This window comes from Dendrobates tinctorius, unplaced genomic scaffold (genome assembly GCF_039654945.1).
Source record: "Dendrobates tinctorius isolate UK_male_01 unplaced genomic scaffold, ASM3965494v1 ptg000456l, whole genome shotgun sequence".
Classification (NCBI taxonomy): Eukaryota; Metazoa; Chordata; class Amphibia; order Anura; family Dendrobatidae; genus Dendrobates; species Dendrobates tinctorius.
Genome location: NW_027362118.1, coordinates 852,821 through 869,073, shown reverse-complemented (window position 1 = coordinate 869,073; position 16,253 = coordinate 852,821). Strand labels below are relative to the sequence as shown.

Genomic DNA, 16,253 nt, shown 5'->3' with positions numbered 1-16,253 from the left:
CTCAAACAGGAAGAGCGTGTGACTGTATTTCCTGTTTTCCTGCTGTGTCTGTGTATGAGAGAAGCAGCCTGCTGTAGATACTGCACAGATAGAGACACACAAATGATTTATTCCTGATCTATTAAGCTTACAAGAGACAAAAAAACTGACTGGCACATCCAGACTAATGTGAATAGGTGCATACCAAGAGGAGCTACCCCCATATACAATATACAAAGAATGGTTGCACTCTATCATGCTAAGGCATGTCAATGTGGAATATATGTAATTAGAATTGCAATACAGCTTTAGAATTATAGAAAAAATATATGAGACTCTTAGCATAAAATTTGGCCAAATATCTGCCCACCAGCCATCAGATTTGAGGCCGCCTTGACGTTGGCTGGTGGGCAGATAATATTTGGCCAAATTTTATGCTAAGAGTCTCATATATTTTTTCTATAATTCTAAAGCTGTATTGCTATTCTAATTACATATATTCCACATTGACATGCCTTAACATGATAGAGTGCAACCATTCTTTGTATAATATATATGATCTATTAAGCTTATCATACAGTTAGGTCCATACATATTTGGACAGAGACAACATTTTTCTAATTTTGGTTCTAGACATTACCACAATGAATTTTAAACAAAACAATTCAGATGCAGTAGAAGTTCAGACTTTCAGCTTTCATTTGAGTGTATCCACATTAAAACTGGATGAAGGGTTTAGGAGTTTCAGCTTCCAAATGCAAGCACCACACCTCAAATCAACTCTTTATCTGCTTATTTGAGAATGACATAATGAAGGGATTGCCCACACCTGTCCATGAAATAGCCTTGGAGTCAATTGTCCAATTACTTTTGGTCCCTTTAAAAACAGGGTGGCCCATGTTAAGGAGCTGAAACTCCTAAACCCTTCATCCAATGTTAATGTGGATACCCTCAAATGAAAGCTGAAAGTCTGAACTTCAACTGCATCTGAATTGTTTTGTTTAAAATTCATTGTGGTAATGTCTAGAACCAAAATTAGAAAAATATTGTCTCTGTCCAAATATATATGGACCTAACTGTATATTGCTCTTGATTGTTCCTGAAAAAACAAGTTCTGTTGTCACATGCTTGGAGAGAATCGTGAGTAATCCGCCAACAGGTTATGGGCCCAGAGTAACACAGCAACTATAGCCCAAAGCAAAAGCAGCACAGAGCAATAGAGAAGATGTCCACTAGCAGCAATCCTGTCAAGTTCTCAGTGCCAAGCCTCAAAAACCAGATATACCAGTCCTGGAAATTCAAGGGAAAGATGCTGTTAATAAGAGAAGATAGGTAGAAATACACTAAAGGGCATGTTACACTAAGCGATATCGCTAGCAATATCGCTATAACTTGTGACGTTATAGCGATATTGCTAGCGATATCGCTGTGTCTGATACTTACCTACGACCGGCTCCCCCGCTGGTTATCGCTGGTCGCGCGAGAACGTCCAGGACTGTTTCTCGTCGTCAGCTTCCTGCGGTGCTTCCTGTGGAGAGACCAGCGACGCGTGGAGCCGGGCGGGAGGACGCAGGATCGCCTGGTGTGACAGGTAAGTAGCGATCCCCGTCCCCAGCAATGTCGCTGGTGAGATCTGCCTGTGTGGCAGCTCACTAGCGACCACTTAGCGATGTACCAGCGATCCTGACCGCGTCATATCGCTGGTCGGGATCGCTGGTACATCGCTTAGTGTGACAGTACCTTAAGGATCAAGTGCCTCATCCATTATCAGATGATTGGCTAGAGAAGGATCAGAGAGCACAAAGCACGATCTCCCTCAGTGTAGATGATAATCAGATTGTGCATATACGCAAATGTGCAACTGCAAAAGAGATGTGGGATGAGTTACATAAAGTGCATGAAAGATTAAATCTCAGCAATAAGTTTTATCTCATGAGAAAGCTATATCAGTTTAAGCTAAGTGATGGACGTAATATGCAGGACTATATAAGAAAAACCCTATAGATTGTGGAGCGTCTCAGGAGTTTTGGAGAAGAAATTAAAGATTTTCATGCTGCTGCATTTCTATTAAGTGGTCTTCCAGAGAGTTATGACAGACTTGTGACTGCACTAGATGCACGGCCAGATGATGAGCTGACACTAGAGTATGTTAAAGGCACACTTTTGGATGAATTCAAGATAAAAACGCAGCATGTAAGCAGGATCCTTGCGGGCAGGATCCTCTCTCCTTCTGTACTTGTGTGCACCTTGTTTTGCTCATGTTTATTGTACTTGTCTATATTTACCCCTTTTCACATGTAAAGTGCCATGGAATAAATGGCGCTATAAAAATGTATAATAATAATAATAATAATAATAATAATAATAATTGCAGAGAGAAAGAACCATACTCTCTGTGAAAGTGGAAGAAGTATGTTGTTTGATGCGAGTCTACCTACAATGTATTGTGTAAAAGCCATCATGACAGCTTGCTATCTTTAAAACAGAGTGCCAGGTAAAGCCACAAATAAAACTCCATATGAGCTGTGGAACTGTGAGAAGCCTAACCTGAAGCACCTCAGGATATTTGGAAGCAAAACATTTGTGTATGTTTCCAAAGAAAAACGTTCCAAGTGGGAAACACACGCAAAGCAAGGAGTCCTGGTGGGCTATAGGGAAACTCAAAAGGGATACAGAATCCTACACCCAGAGACCAACACAGCAACAATCAGCAGAGATGTAGTGATTGATGAAAACTCTATCGCTCAAATTCCATGATGTTACACCAGTTGTTGAACCTAAGAAGCAAGAACAAGAATCTTAATCACCAAACCCACATGCCGTAATGGAAAACACTGAAGTGTAGATAAGCTCTGAAGCCACCAAGGAAGACACAGAAAAACCAAGTCAAGCTCCAGTCAGGAGATCAGAAAGGCCAAACAAAGGTATCCCAGCTAGATGACTTTCTTATATGGTCAGAACTCTTCCTGAACCAGAGCCACAGTCATGGCAAGAGATGCAAAAACTGCCAGTCCACAAGAAGCAGAAGTGGATAAATGCTGCTAATGATGGAGTCCCTTCACTAACTCCAGACATGGGAGCTTACTGAGCTACCACAAGGAAAAAGAGCTATCGGATGTAAGTGGGTCTTCAAAAAGAAATATGACTCAGAAGGTAGCGTTCACCGGTTTAAGGCAAGATTGGTCGCAAAAGGGTACTCGCAAAAGTATGGTGAAGATTATGATGCTACATTTTCTCCAGTTGTGAAGCAAGCCACATTCAGAACTTTAATGTCAGTAGCTGCAGTTCAACAGATGACAGTGAGACATTTTGACATCAAAACAGCCTTCCTACATGGTGACAATGATAAATCCACCTGAGGAAGGCAGCGATCCGCTGCCGAAACGCATAGAGGTCTAATAAAAGGCTGTTCACTATCTACTTATTGCAGTGTGCTCTATTGCCATAGTGCTCCTCAAACTGACCACATACCATTTTTTCCCTAAAAAATACATGGTGACATTGAAGAAGAGTTGTACATGAGCCAACCCAAGGGGTATATTAAAAAGGGTGATGAATTCCTTGCCTGAGGAGGTGGTGATGGCGATCTCAGTCGAGGGGTTCAAGAGAGGCCTGGATGTCTTCCTGGAGCGTAACAATATTGTGTCTTACAGTTATTAGGTTCTTTAGAAGGACGTAGATCTGGAGATTTATTCTGATGGAATATAGGCTGAACTGGATGGACACATGGCTTTTTTCGGCCTTGCTAACTATGTTACTTTGTTTAAGAGCACCTTGTTTGTAAAATGCAAAAGTCTTTCTATGGACTTAAGCAGTCGGCAAGAGCTTGGAACTCAAAAATGAACAAAGTCTTGATGGATGAAAGATCTAAAAGATCTCAAGCTGATCCATGTTTGTATATGAAAAATGTAGCAAAGGAGTGGATGTATGTTCTCCTATATGTAGACGATGTAATCATGTCTTATTAAGATGAAAAATAAATTGCAAAGCTAGGAGAAATTCCCAACCAGCACTTTGAGACTAAGAACCTTGGAAATATGACATATTATTTGGGAATCCAAATCCATAGATAGGAAGATGGGAGTTTTCTTCTCAACCAAAGCTCTAAAATTTCCACAATCCTAAACCAGTTTGGAATATTAGAAGCTAAAGGCTGAGAGTTACAGACAAGCAGTGGAGGAGCTTCTGTACTTAGCAACCACAACTTGTCTGGATATCACGGCCACAGTCGGAATTCTCTGTCGACGTGTAAGCAAGCCACGCCAGAGTGACTGGAATGCAATTAAGAGAATGCTTCAATATCTTAAAGAAACTCAAAGGTTAATGTTAAGATATCTGCATCAGGAGATCTCACACTCAAAGGTTATGTGGATGCAAATTGGAGATTCAAGTGATCGAAAATCAACAAGTGGTTACTTGTTCAAGTTAGGAGAAAATTCAATTTCTTAGTCCAGCAGAAAACAAGTGTCAGTTGCATTATCTTCTACAGAAGCAGAATATATGTCTGCTGCTTATGTAATTTGGTTGAAACAACTTTTGGAAGATTTCGGCAAGCCATTAGCTCAACCAACAGCTACCTTGCCAGCAGTAAGAAGATTAGTGCAAGGACTAAGCAATTTGATGTAAAACATCACCACTTACGTGACTTAGTAGAACGTGGTGTACTCCAGTTTGTTTATTGCGAGTCTGACAAGATGATAGCTGATGGCATGACAAAGCCATTATCAAGAGCCAAGTTTGTGGAATTCAGAACCGCAATGGGAAAAACAGGATAAGTAGTTGTTGAGTGGGGGTGTATGAGTGTTTAGTTGCTAGTTTTGTATGCTGTTTATAAAGTTTTAAAAAAAACTCTCAGAGGCTCACACAGGGAGAGCATGTGACTGTATTTCCTGTTGAGTCTGTGAATGAGAGAAGCAGCCTGCTGTAGATGCTGTACAGATAGAGACAAACAAATGATTTATTCCTGATCTATTAAGCTTATCATATATTTTTCCTGATTGTTCCTGAATAAGCAAGTTCTGTTGTCACACGCTTGGAGAGAATCGTGAGTAATCCGCTGCCAACACAAGTTCTGTGATGTATTAAGAGAAGTATAGAGTCTACATCACGTCAAATAATTATTCTCATCTTCTCCTTCTTGATCAGATCTCTTCTGGAACACTATGTCCAGTTCTGGGCATCAAAGTTAAAAAAAAACATTGACAAGCGAGAGCAAGTTCAGAGAAGAGCTACCAGGATGGTGAGATAAAACAAGACTGAGCACAAGACCTTCACAGCCGTCTACACATCATAGGGGAGATCTCCTGACTAGAGTTGAGCGAAACGGGTCGAAAAAATTCAAAAGTCGCCGACTTTTGACAAAGTCGGGTTTCATGAAACGAAACCCGACCCTAGGATGAGGTCGGCCACGAGGTCAGCGACTTACGCGCCAAAGTCGCGTTTCAAAAGTTTGTTTTGCGCTCTTTTTCAGCCAATCAGGATCCACGGACACTGTGGGCAACGTGATGACATAGGCACGGGTCACCACCATCTTTCAGAAGGGCATGCAAGTGATTGGCTTGCTTTGGTGGGCGTCACAGGGGGTATAAAAGGGCGTGCACGCCAACCGCCATCTTACTTCTGCCGATCTTAGCATAGGGAGAGGTTGCTGCTGATTCTGTAGGGAGAGCGTTAGGCAGGGAAGAAGACAGAAAAACTGCTTCTGCTGCTAGCGATTTGGCCTGAACAACACACCAGTCACTGTGTGTGCAGTGCAAGGGGAGGCTATATAGTGGTGTATCAGTGGTGTTGGTTGTTGGGCTGCCTTCTAAGGCTTCCTGACAGGCTGGCATTGCTGTTTACCCACTGCTCCGCAAACTGCTTTTTTAAAAGCAATCCAATCTCCCTTATCCTCTAGTCACTTTGGTCACAGCTGTGCCATCGAGCCTGTCACATAGCGCTCAGATATTCATTGGGCCTCAAACTGCTTTTTTAAAAGCAATCCCAATTTTTTTTTTTGTCCTGCTGAGAAGAAAAAAAAACTGCTTCTGCTGCTGATAGCAATTTGGCCTGCACAACACACCAGTCACTGTGTGTGCAGTGCAAGGGGAGGCTATATTGTGGTGTATCAGTGGTGTTGGTTGTTGGGCTGCCTTTTAAGGCTTCCTGACAGGCTGGCATTGCTGTTTACCCACTGCTCCGCAAACTGCTTTTTTAAAAGCAATCCAATCTCCCTTATCCTCTAGTCACTTTGGTCACAGCTGTGCCATCGAGCCTGTCACATAGCGCTCAGATATTCATTGGGCCTCACACAATCCAAAAGTGTCCAGTGTCCAAAAGTGTGTGCAGAGATTCAAAATCTCCCTTATCCTCTAGTCACTTAGGTCACAGCTGTGCCATCGAGCCTGTCACATAGCGCTCAGATATTCATTGGGCCTCACACAATCCAAAAGTGTCCAGTGTCCAAAAGTGTGTGCAGAGATTCAAAATCTCACTTATCCTCTAGTCACTTAGGTCACAGCTGTGCCATCGAGCCTGTCTCATAGTGCTCAGATATTCATTGGGCCTCACACAATCCAAAAGTGTCCAGTGTCCAAATGTGTGTGCAGAGATTCAAAATCTCCCTTATCCTCTAGTCACTTAGGTCACAGCTGTGCCATCGAGCCTGTCACATAGCGTTCAGATATTCATTGGGCCTCACACAATCCAAAAGTGTCCAGTGTCCAAAAGTGTGTGCAGAGATTCAAAATCTCACTTATCCTCTAGTCACTTAGGTCACAGCTGTGCCATCGAGCCTGTCACATGGCGCTCAGATATTCATTGGGCCTCACACAATCCAAAAGTGTCCAGTGTCCAAAAGTGTGTGCAGAGATTCAAAATCTCACTTATCCTCTAGTTACTTAGGTCACAGCTGTGCCATCGAGCCTGTCACATAGCGCTCAGATATCAGTGGGCCTCACACAATCCAAAAGTGTCCAGTGTCCAAAAGTGTGTGCAGAGATTCAAAATCTCACTTATCCTCTAGTCACTTAGGTCACAGCTGTGCCATCGAGCCTGTCACATAGTGCTCAGATATCAGTGGGCCTCACACAATCCAAAAGTGTCCAGTGTCCAAAAGTGTGTGCAGAGATTCAAAATCTCACTTATCCTCTAGTCACTTAGGTCACAGCTGTGCCATCGAGCCTGTCACATAGCGCTCAGATATCAGTGGGCCTCACACAATCTAAAAGTGTCCAGTGTCCAAAAGTGTGTGCAGAGATTCAAAATCTCACTTATCCTCTAGTCACTTAGGTCACAGCTGTGCCATCGAGCCTGTCACATAGCGCTCAGATATCAGTGGGCCTCACACAATCCAAAAGTGTCCAGTGTCCAAAAGTGTGTGCAGAGATTCAAAATCTCACTTATCCTCTAGTCACTTAGGTCACAGCTGTGCCATCGAGCCTGTCACATAGCGCTCAGATATCAGTGGGCCTCACACAATCCAAAAGTGTCCAGTGTTCCAAAAGTGTGTGCAGAGATTCAAAATCTCACTTAACCTCTAGTCACTTAGGTCACAGCTGTGCCATCGAGCCTGTCACATAGCGCTCAGATATCAGTGGGCCTCACACAATCCAAAAGTGTCCAGTGTCCAAAAGTGTGTGCAGAGATTCAAAATCTCACTTATCCTCTAGTCACTTAGGTCACAGCTGTGCCATCGAGCCTGTCACATAGCGCTCAGATATTCATTGGGCCTCACACAATCCAAAAGTGTCCAGTGTCCAAAAGTGTGTGCAGAGATTCAAAATCTCACTTATCCTCTAGTCACTTAGGTCACAGCTGTGCCATCGAGCCTGTCTCATAGTGCTCAGATATTCATTGGGCCTCACACAATCCAAAAGTGTCCAGTGTCCAAAAGTGTGTGCAGAGATTCAAAATCTCCCTTATCCTCTAGTCACTTAGGTCACAGCTGTGCCATCGAGCCTGTCACATAGCGCTCAGATATTCATTGGGCCTCACACAATCCAAAAGTGTCCAGTGTCCAAAAGTGTGTGCAGAAATTCAAAATCTCCCCTGTCCTATAGACACCTTGTACCTTGTTTTACATACTATATAGTTTGTTGGATTTTGTCTACATTTCTACCAAAAATGAGGAAGGCTGGTGGAAGAGGCCGTGGAATTGGGCGGGGGTTGGCAGCTGGTAATGATGGTATTGGTGGTGGATCTGATGGTAGTGGCAAGAGCAAAATAGGACCGAATGCAGGAGGTGTTGAGCCTGCGTCATCGTCTGGCTACATAAGGCCTCGAACGCTTAGTTTTCTAGGAGTTGGCAAACCGCTTTTAAAGCCAGAGCATCAGGAAAAGGTTTTGTCTTACATTGCTGACTCAGCCTCCAGCTCTATCGCCTCCTCTTCTTCAGTTGTAAAAAGTAAAAGCACTGAGTCGTCATTGGAGGCTCATGTTCATGAACCACACCTTTCCTTGTGTCCTTCACCCCAACCAAGATTGAAGGATGACGCAGGCCATACTACTGATTACTCCATGGAGCTGTTTTCACATACCATGCCTGGATTATCAAGTGAAATGGTGAATTACCCAGGCCAAGATGAATCTGACATGGAGTGCACTGATGCACAGCCGCTGATGGATGATTCTGCTGGTACATTCACTCAGAGCACTACATTGTCCTCGCAGTGTACAGAGCCAGATTCTGACCCTGATGAGACTCAGGTGCCCCTTCCCGCACACTATACCACCATACACGGTGACACAGAGGAAGGTGCACATGACATAGAAGAGGAGGTGATGGATGACCCAGTTGTTGACCCAGATTGGCATCCATTGGGGGAAGAGGGTGCTGCTTCCAATAGCTCAGATGAGGAGCATCCACAGCAGACATCGACATCGCAACAGCTGTTATCTGGCAGGCCCGGAGCACTCCAAAGACAGGTTCCAAACATCAAAAGAGTTGCTGGACAGCTTGTCCAGAGGGTCAAAAGATCACAGCGTGCTAGGCCGCAAAATGTCTGCCAAAGTAGGAAGAGTGCAGTGTGGCACTTTTTTGAACAAAATCCTCATGATCAGGCCAAGGTTATCTGTAAGAAGTGCGCAAAGACCTTTAGCCGAGGGAAAAATCTGAAAAATTTGAATACCAGTTGCATGCTTAGACATTTAACCAGCATGCACTTGCAAGCGTGGACACAACACCAAACCTCAAGTGCCACATGTGCAACTGATCACAACGAAGGTAGTCAGCAACGCTACATTGTTTCCCCCACTGTAAGCCCACCAGTTAGCACAGCAGCAAATGTTGAGGTGTCGTTGCAAGGCCACAGCAGTCAGGGAATCCCACTGTTATATCAACGAAAGACTGATTCTAGGCCATCAGAAAGAACACCAACTCCATCACCATCATCAACCCTCTCTCAGTCCGCCCTGTCCACCGCTACTTCCACCATATGCAGCTCTCAAGTCCAGCTCACCCTCCCAGACACTATGAGTAGGTCAAGAAAGTACTCAGTCTCTCATCCGCGTACACTGGGTTTGAATGCCCACATTGCCAAACTAATCTCGTTTGAGTTGATGCCGTTTCGGTTGGTGGAAAGCACAGCTTTCCGCGAACTCATGGCCTATGCAGTACCCCGCTATGACCTACGCAGTCGCCACTTCTTCTCTCGCAAAGCCATCCCAGCCCTCCACCATCATGTGAAAGACCGCATTGTCCATGCACTCAAGCAGTCAGTGAGCGGAAAGGTGAAACTCACTACTGATGCATGGTCCAGTCGGCATGGCCAGGGCCGTTACGTGTCCATCACTGCGCACTGGGTTAATGTGGTGGATGCAGGGTCCACAGGGGACAGCGGTGGTGAGACAGTGCTGCCTAGCCCACGGTATAGGAAACAGTTGGCTGTAGGCGTTCCACCCTCCTCCTCCACCTCCTCGAGAAGCGAAAGCTCGTCCACAGAGCGCTGTCGTACGAGCACTCCATCTGCAGCTGCCACTGTTGCACACGATGTGTCCCCCCATCGAGCAGCTAGTGGAAAGCGTCAGCAGGCTGTGTTGCAGATGATGTGTTTGGGCAACAGACACACCGCCGAGGTGCTGGCCGAGTACTTGAAGCGACAAACTGAGTCATGGCTGGGCAGTGTACATCTTGAGGCAGGCAAGGTAGTTAGTGATAACGGCCGTAATTTTGTGGCAGCCATAGCCCTTTCAAAACTCAGCCACATACCTTGCTTGGCTCACACCTTGAACCTGGTGGTGCAGTGCTTCCTCAAAAATTATCCGGAGTTAACAGCCCTGCTCCAGAAGGTGCGAAGACTGTGCGCGCACATCCGCCGGTTGCCTGTACACTCCGTTCGTATGCAGAAGCTGCAGCGATTGCTCCACCTTCCCAACCACCGCCTCATTATCGACATTGCAACAAGGTGGAACTCCACCCTGCACATGGTGGAACGGCTGTGCGAGCAGAGGCAGGCCATAATGCATTTGTGGGAGGATACACGGCCAGGCACTTTGAGAGCAGACATGGAGTTGACAGGTGTGCAGTGGTCGAAGCTGAAAGACCTCTGTAAAGTCCTTCAGTGTTTTGAGGAATGCACACGGCTGGTAAGCGCAGACGACGCCATCCTAAGCATGAGCATCCCACTTATGCGTTTGCTCATGCAAACTTTGACGCACCTTAAGGAGCAGGCGTCTGCAGCCAATGTTGATGAGGAGGAAGAGGAGGAGGGAATCCTTGATGACATTCAGCCATTGTCTGCTCAGGGACCTCTCCTGGACGAGGTGGAGGAAGAAGAGGAGGAGGGCTCGCTTGCCCTGCTGCTAGTGTGCTATCCGAAAGAGTCTTCAGTGCTGCTGGATCAATCCTGACAGAAAAAAGGACCCGTCTGTCGACCCAAAATGTTGATGATCTAACCTTCATTAAAATGAACCATGCATGGGTTTCAAAGGATTTTGTCCCACTTTCCCCTGCTGACCCATAGTTTGCCAGAAAAATGGCTCGCTTTTGTCTTCCTCTTCCTCGGACTTCTCCAATTCCTCCATTTGCAGCTGCTGAATGTCTAACATCAACATATGCCATTTTTTCCACCTCCCTAACTGGGCTGCCTCCCCCCACAGGGCCGGAGTCACCACCTGGCGCACGCACCCGTGCGAGTGCCGTTGCCCTGGACAGGTGGGTGGGCACACTCTTGGGCGATGGCACTGGCACAGGGTCCCTCATAGTACAATCAAGTGTTTCTGATGGTGGGGGTGCACACCCGCCGTCAGACACACCGGCATACTATGAGGGGCCCTGTGCCAGTACCGCCGCCCACGAGTGGGCCCCCCCTGCTGGCTCAGGGCCCCAGCACTTGCAATACTTACCTCTCCCTGCTCAACCGCTGTGTAGTCTAGGCTGTTAAATCCTTCACTGGGACTGCCACTACAAATTTGGTGAACTGATAGATGATGGTTAAGACATAGCTATGCCCTGTCCTGCTGGGCTCTATCTTCAGATGATCAATGGCTTCCATTTGTTGTGGACGTCGACTCACAATGAGATGCAGTGCCGGTTTTTCATCAGCTTTCACAGTTTTCCTACTCACAGACGTGTGACATTCCTGCCCACATTTTTAAATGTGCCCTCTCATGCCAATCCAATAGAATCGCCTACAGCCTGTGGCTTGTGTCTTTTGCACTCCAAAGTCACCTGACAGATCATGATAGGCAGTGAGGACCATGTCTACATCTCTTCTTGTGATCAAAATTTGATGGCGATGAGTAACGGTGATGGGATCAATGGTACTGCGATACAGCAACACTTTCTTCACAAAGAACTGTTTTCGCTGTCTCCACACACAAAGTAATTGAGGGTCAGCATCACCTCTGAGAATTCTCCTGGGAGTTTTTCCCGTGATTAGTAATTCCTAAATTTCTGCAATCACTCGACTTTATGTCTGTACTTTTATCCATCTTGTTTCCTCTTGCGGAGAGTCTGGACTGTCTTACTGAGACAGAAATATATATGAAGATTTAAAAATACCCCAACAGTGTATACTGGTGTACGCTTCAAAAACATTTCCTTTTTTCTACTTTTTAGATTGTTGTCTAATCCATACTGAGGCTGTGAGTGTCTTTGTCGTACTCCGGAAATAAACACGGAGATTTTAAATGTTTAAACTCTGCTATATATACCTGTTATCCGGAGATACTGTACCCTTTCTCAACTTTCTGCAATCTTGTCGAATCCATACTGTGCCTGAGACCGTCTGAGTCTGCCTCCTGATTACAGATGAGTGGTGTTTGAGTGGAACTGTTGGCCAAGTTCAAATTCTAGCTGTTTTGGGCGGTGTTAGATCCGTTCATCGAACTACAACACTTTGATTAAAATTCGGCTGTTCGAGTTTCCATTCGAGAACGTTTCGTTAAACAAAAGCGTATCTTTTTTTCATATTAATAATGGTTTTCAATGATAATAGACAGTTTTAGGGCATAGTAGCGGTGTCTGGTAGTCAGCGGTGTACTACACCTGTGAAGGAGCTACACTGTGTGTGTTTCTAATAATTTTTTAATATTGTCCTGAAAATCCCTTTGGGCCTAGTAACTGTGTCTGCTACTCAGAAGAGGAGCCCACCCGTGAACCGAGCTATGCCGCCTGTTTATGAAAGAACCAGTTTTTGACTGCATTTACACCACTTAATACTTAGGGCCTAGTAACTGTGTATGCTACTCAGCAGAGTTGGCCACCCGTGAACCAAGCTATGCCGCCTGTTTATGTAAGAACTGTGTGCTACTCAGCAGAGGAGCCCAGCTGTTAAGCAAGCTACAGCACCTGTGGTTTGGGCACTTAATTTTTTCACATTCTTTCTGGAATGCCGTTTAGGCCTAATTCCGGAATTACGGTTGACCTGCACTTACTGGGAAATGCTTGTTCGTGGGGAAGAATTGTAATCCCAGATCCACATCACTAACGGGGTTCAGCGTGTTATCCGCACCTGTAAGCGATACACGCTGGTCCTTTCATTGTAGCACGCGTGCAGCCCCGGACATGTAAGGGCATGACAGACCTGTTATTGGCCGATCTCGCGTGCCAGAGCCTTGCGTGTCCCTCTAGTAAGCTGGACGCGGACCGCGGGGGGCATGCCTGAGTCTCGTTCGTTAACGGAATTAAGCTTGCAATCTGTGCAGCTTTTTTGTGGATGGCATGGTTGAAGTTGCCCATGTTGAGTCCAATTAAGCCGCAGGCTCCACTCCTGGTGGTGCCCTTCTGGACATTCCTTTAAGGCTCAGCTTTGCAACCATATTGCCCCCGGAAACCAAACACTATTCCTGACAGTGACATTCTGGTCAAAGAGCGCGATGACATCACGTCTGTACGCCCTCTGCCTAAACAGTGCAAGTGCAGAAAGATGGATGAAGGGGACGACGAGGAGTCCAGAGTACAGGGATTCCCTAGCGAGGAGACTTATTTAATTGTTTTAAAGGTTGATATACAAAAAAATCAATCCTTAAAAGATACTTTATTAACCAATCATTAAAAAGTTTTCAAAACTTCAAAAAACAGGCAAACAAAAATAGGCTTATTGCTGATTTTCAAAATCCAGCCACAAACACTAGAGAGTCGTTCCAATGTCAGGTAGAGGGTCACAAACCTATTTGTCCCTATAGGGCCCTATATCTCTCTCCTACCTGACAGCGGAGGTTGGCACCCTCTTGATACGCAAATGGCGCCCCCACTCCTCGGCGGCTCTCCCTAATCACCCTGTTGACTCCTATCTAAATGACATCAGCTTGGAGTACAACAGATGGCCGGGGACAAAACTCAAGTCATACACTATAGAAATGATCCCTGAAAGTATAGTCATAGTTTGTGGCTGGATTTTGAAAATCAGCAATAAGCCTATTTTTGTTTGCCTGTTTTTTGAAGTTTTGAAAACTTTTTAATGATTGGTTAATAAAGTATCTTTTAAGGATTGATTTTTTTGTATATGAGCCGTTGAATAATTAATCCAGAATTATATTTATTAAGAATTTTTGTTTTAACCCCTTCACGACCAATGACGCCACATAGGCGTCATAAAACCTGGTTCAAATCTGACCAGTGACGCCTATGTGGCGTCATGACTTCAAAGCCCCCCTGCGGGTCGGGTGACCGGGGTCACTGAAAGGTCACCCGACCCGCAGATACAGGGGGCTTTGTAATTCACCACAGGGGGCGTGGCTTCGCCCCCACGTGGCTACGATCGCTCTGATTGGCTGTTAAAAGTGAAACAGCCAATGAAAATTGATGAAATATTACAATCCAGCCATGTCCGACGCTGCTGTAGCATCGGACATGGCTGGAGACACCGATTCCACCCCCCCCACCGGCGATGGCCCCCCCGCAACTGAATGACAGCGGCGATCTGCCGCCGCTGTCATCATCTGCCCCCCTCCCATTCCCTCTGCTCCCCGACAGCCTCCGATCCCCCCCTCACCCCCCCGGTACCTCCTGAGTCCCCCCGTCCCTCCCGGTGTCCCTCGGGTCCAGATGATGGGCGCCGCCATCTTTGAAAATGGCGGGCGCATGCGCAGTGCGCCCGCCCGAATCTGCCGGCTGCAGATTCCATTCTTTCATTTTGATCACTCTCACAGTGATCAAAATGAAAGAAAAAGTAAATAAACCCCCCGATTATCACCCCCATAGGTAGGCAGAACTAATAAAATAAAGAAAATATTTTTATTTTTATTTTTCCATTAGGGTTAGGGTTAGGGTTGAAAAGAGGGTTAGGGTTAGGGTTAGGGTTGAAAAGAGGGTTAGGGTTAAAAAGAGGGTTAGGGTTAGGGTTGAAAAGAGGGTTAGGGTTGAAAAGAGGGTTAGAGTTGGAAAGAGGTTAGGGTTAGGATTGGAAAGAGGGTTAGGGTTGGAAAGAGGGTTAGGGTTGGAAAGGGTTAGGGTTGGAAAGAGGGTTAGGGTTGGAATTAGGGTTAGGGTTGGAATTAGGGTTAGGGTTGGAATTAGGGTTAGGCTTGTGGTTAAGGTTATGGTTAGGGTTGGGACTAGGGTTCGGGGTCTGTTGGGGTTAGGGTTATGGTTAGGGTTGGAATTAGGGTTAGGGATGTGTTGGGGTTAGGGCTGTGGTTAGGGGTGTGTTGGGGTTAGGGCTGGAGTTAGAATTGAGGGGTTTCCACTGTTTAGGCACATCAGGGGGTCACCAAACGCGACATGGTGCAACCATTGATTCCAGCCAATTTTGCGTTCAAAAAGTTAAACGGTGCTTCCTCCCTTCCAAGCCCCGACGTGTGCCCAAACAGTGGTTTACCCCAACATATGGGGTATCAGCGTACTCAGGAAAAATTGCACAACAACTTTGGGGGTCTAATTTCTCCTGGTACCCTTGGGAAAATAAAAAATTGGGGGCTAAAAAAATATTTTTGTGGAAAATTTTTTTTTTTTAATTTTCACGTCTCTGCGTTATAAACTTCTGTGAAGCACTTGGGGGTCCAAAGTGCTCACCAGGCATCTAGATAAGTTACTTGGGAGGTCTAGTTTCCAAAATGGGGTCACTTGTGGGGGGTTTCTATTGTTTAGGCACATCAGGGGCTCTGCAAACGTAATGACGACCGTAGACCATTCCATCAAAGTCTGCATTTCAAAACGCCACTACTTCCATTCCAAGCCCTTACGTGTGCCCAAACAATAGTTCCCCCCATATATGGGGCACCAGCGTACTCAGGACAAACTGTACAACAACTTTTGGGGTCCAATTTATCCTGCTACCCTTGTGAAAAAAAAAATTGCGGGCTAAAAATCATTTTTTTTGAGGAAAAAAAAATATTTTTTATTTTCACGTCTCTGCGTTATAAACTTCTGTGAAGCACTTGGGGGTTCAAGGTGCTCACCACACATCTAGATAAGTTCCTTAGGGGGTCTAGTTTCCAAAATGGGGTCACTTGTGGGGGGGTTCCACAGTTTAGGTACATCAGGGGTTCTGCAAATGTAACATGATGCCCGCAGACCATTCCATCAAAGTCAGCATTTCATAATGTCACTACTTCCCTTCCGAGCCCCGACGTGTACCCAAACAGTGGTCATCCCCCACATATGGGGTATCAGCGTACTCAGGACAAACTGGACAACAACTTTTGGGGTCCAATTTATCCTGCTACCCTTGTGAAAAAAAAAATTGCTAGCTAAAAATCATTTTTTTTGAGGAAAAAAAAATATTTTTTATTTTCACGGCTCTGCGTTATAAACTTCTGTGAAGCACTTGGGGGTTCAAGGTGCTCACCACACATCTAGATAAGTTCCTTGGGGGGGTCTAGTTTCCAAAATGGGGTCACTTGTGGGGGGGTTC

At 45.5% G+C, this 16,253-nt stretch overlaps 1 protein-coding gene and 1 pseudogene across 1 annotated transcript in view; one reads left to right on the top strand and one right to left on the bottom strand.

The window, feature by feature from the left end:
- LOC141077550 (uncharacterized) overlaps positions 1 to 16,253 on the top strand; it is a 93,953-nt gene that overhangs the window by 19,910 nt on the left and 57,790 nt on the right.
- On the bottom strand, positions 13,687 to 13,781 carry LOC141077570 (small nucleolar RNA U3; annotated as a pseudogene).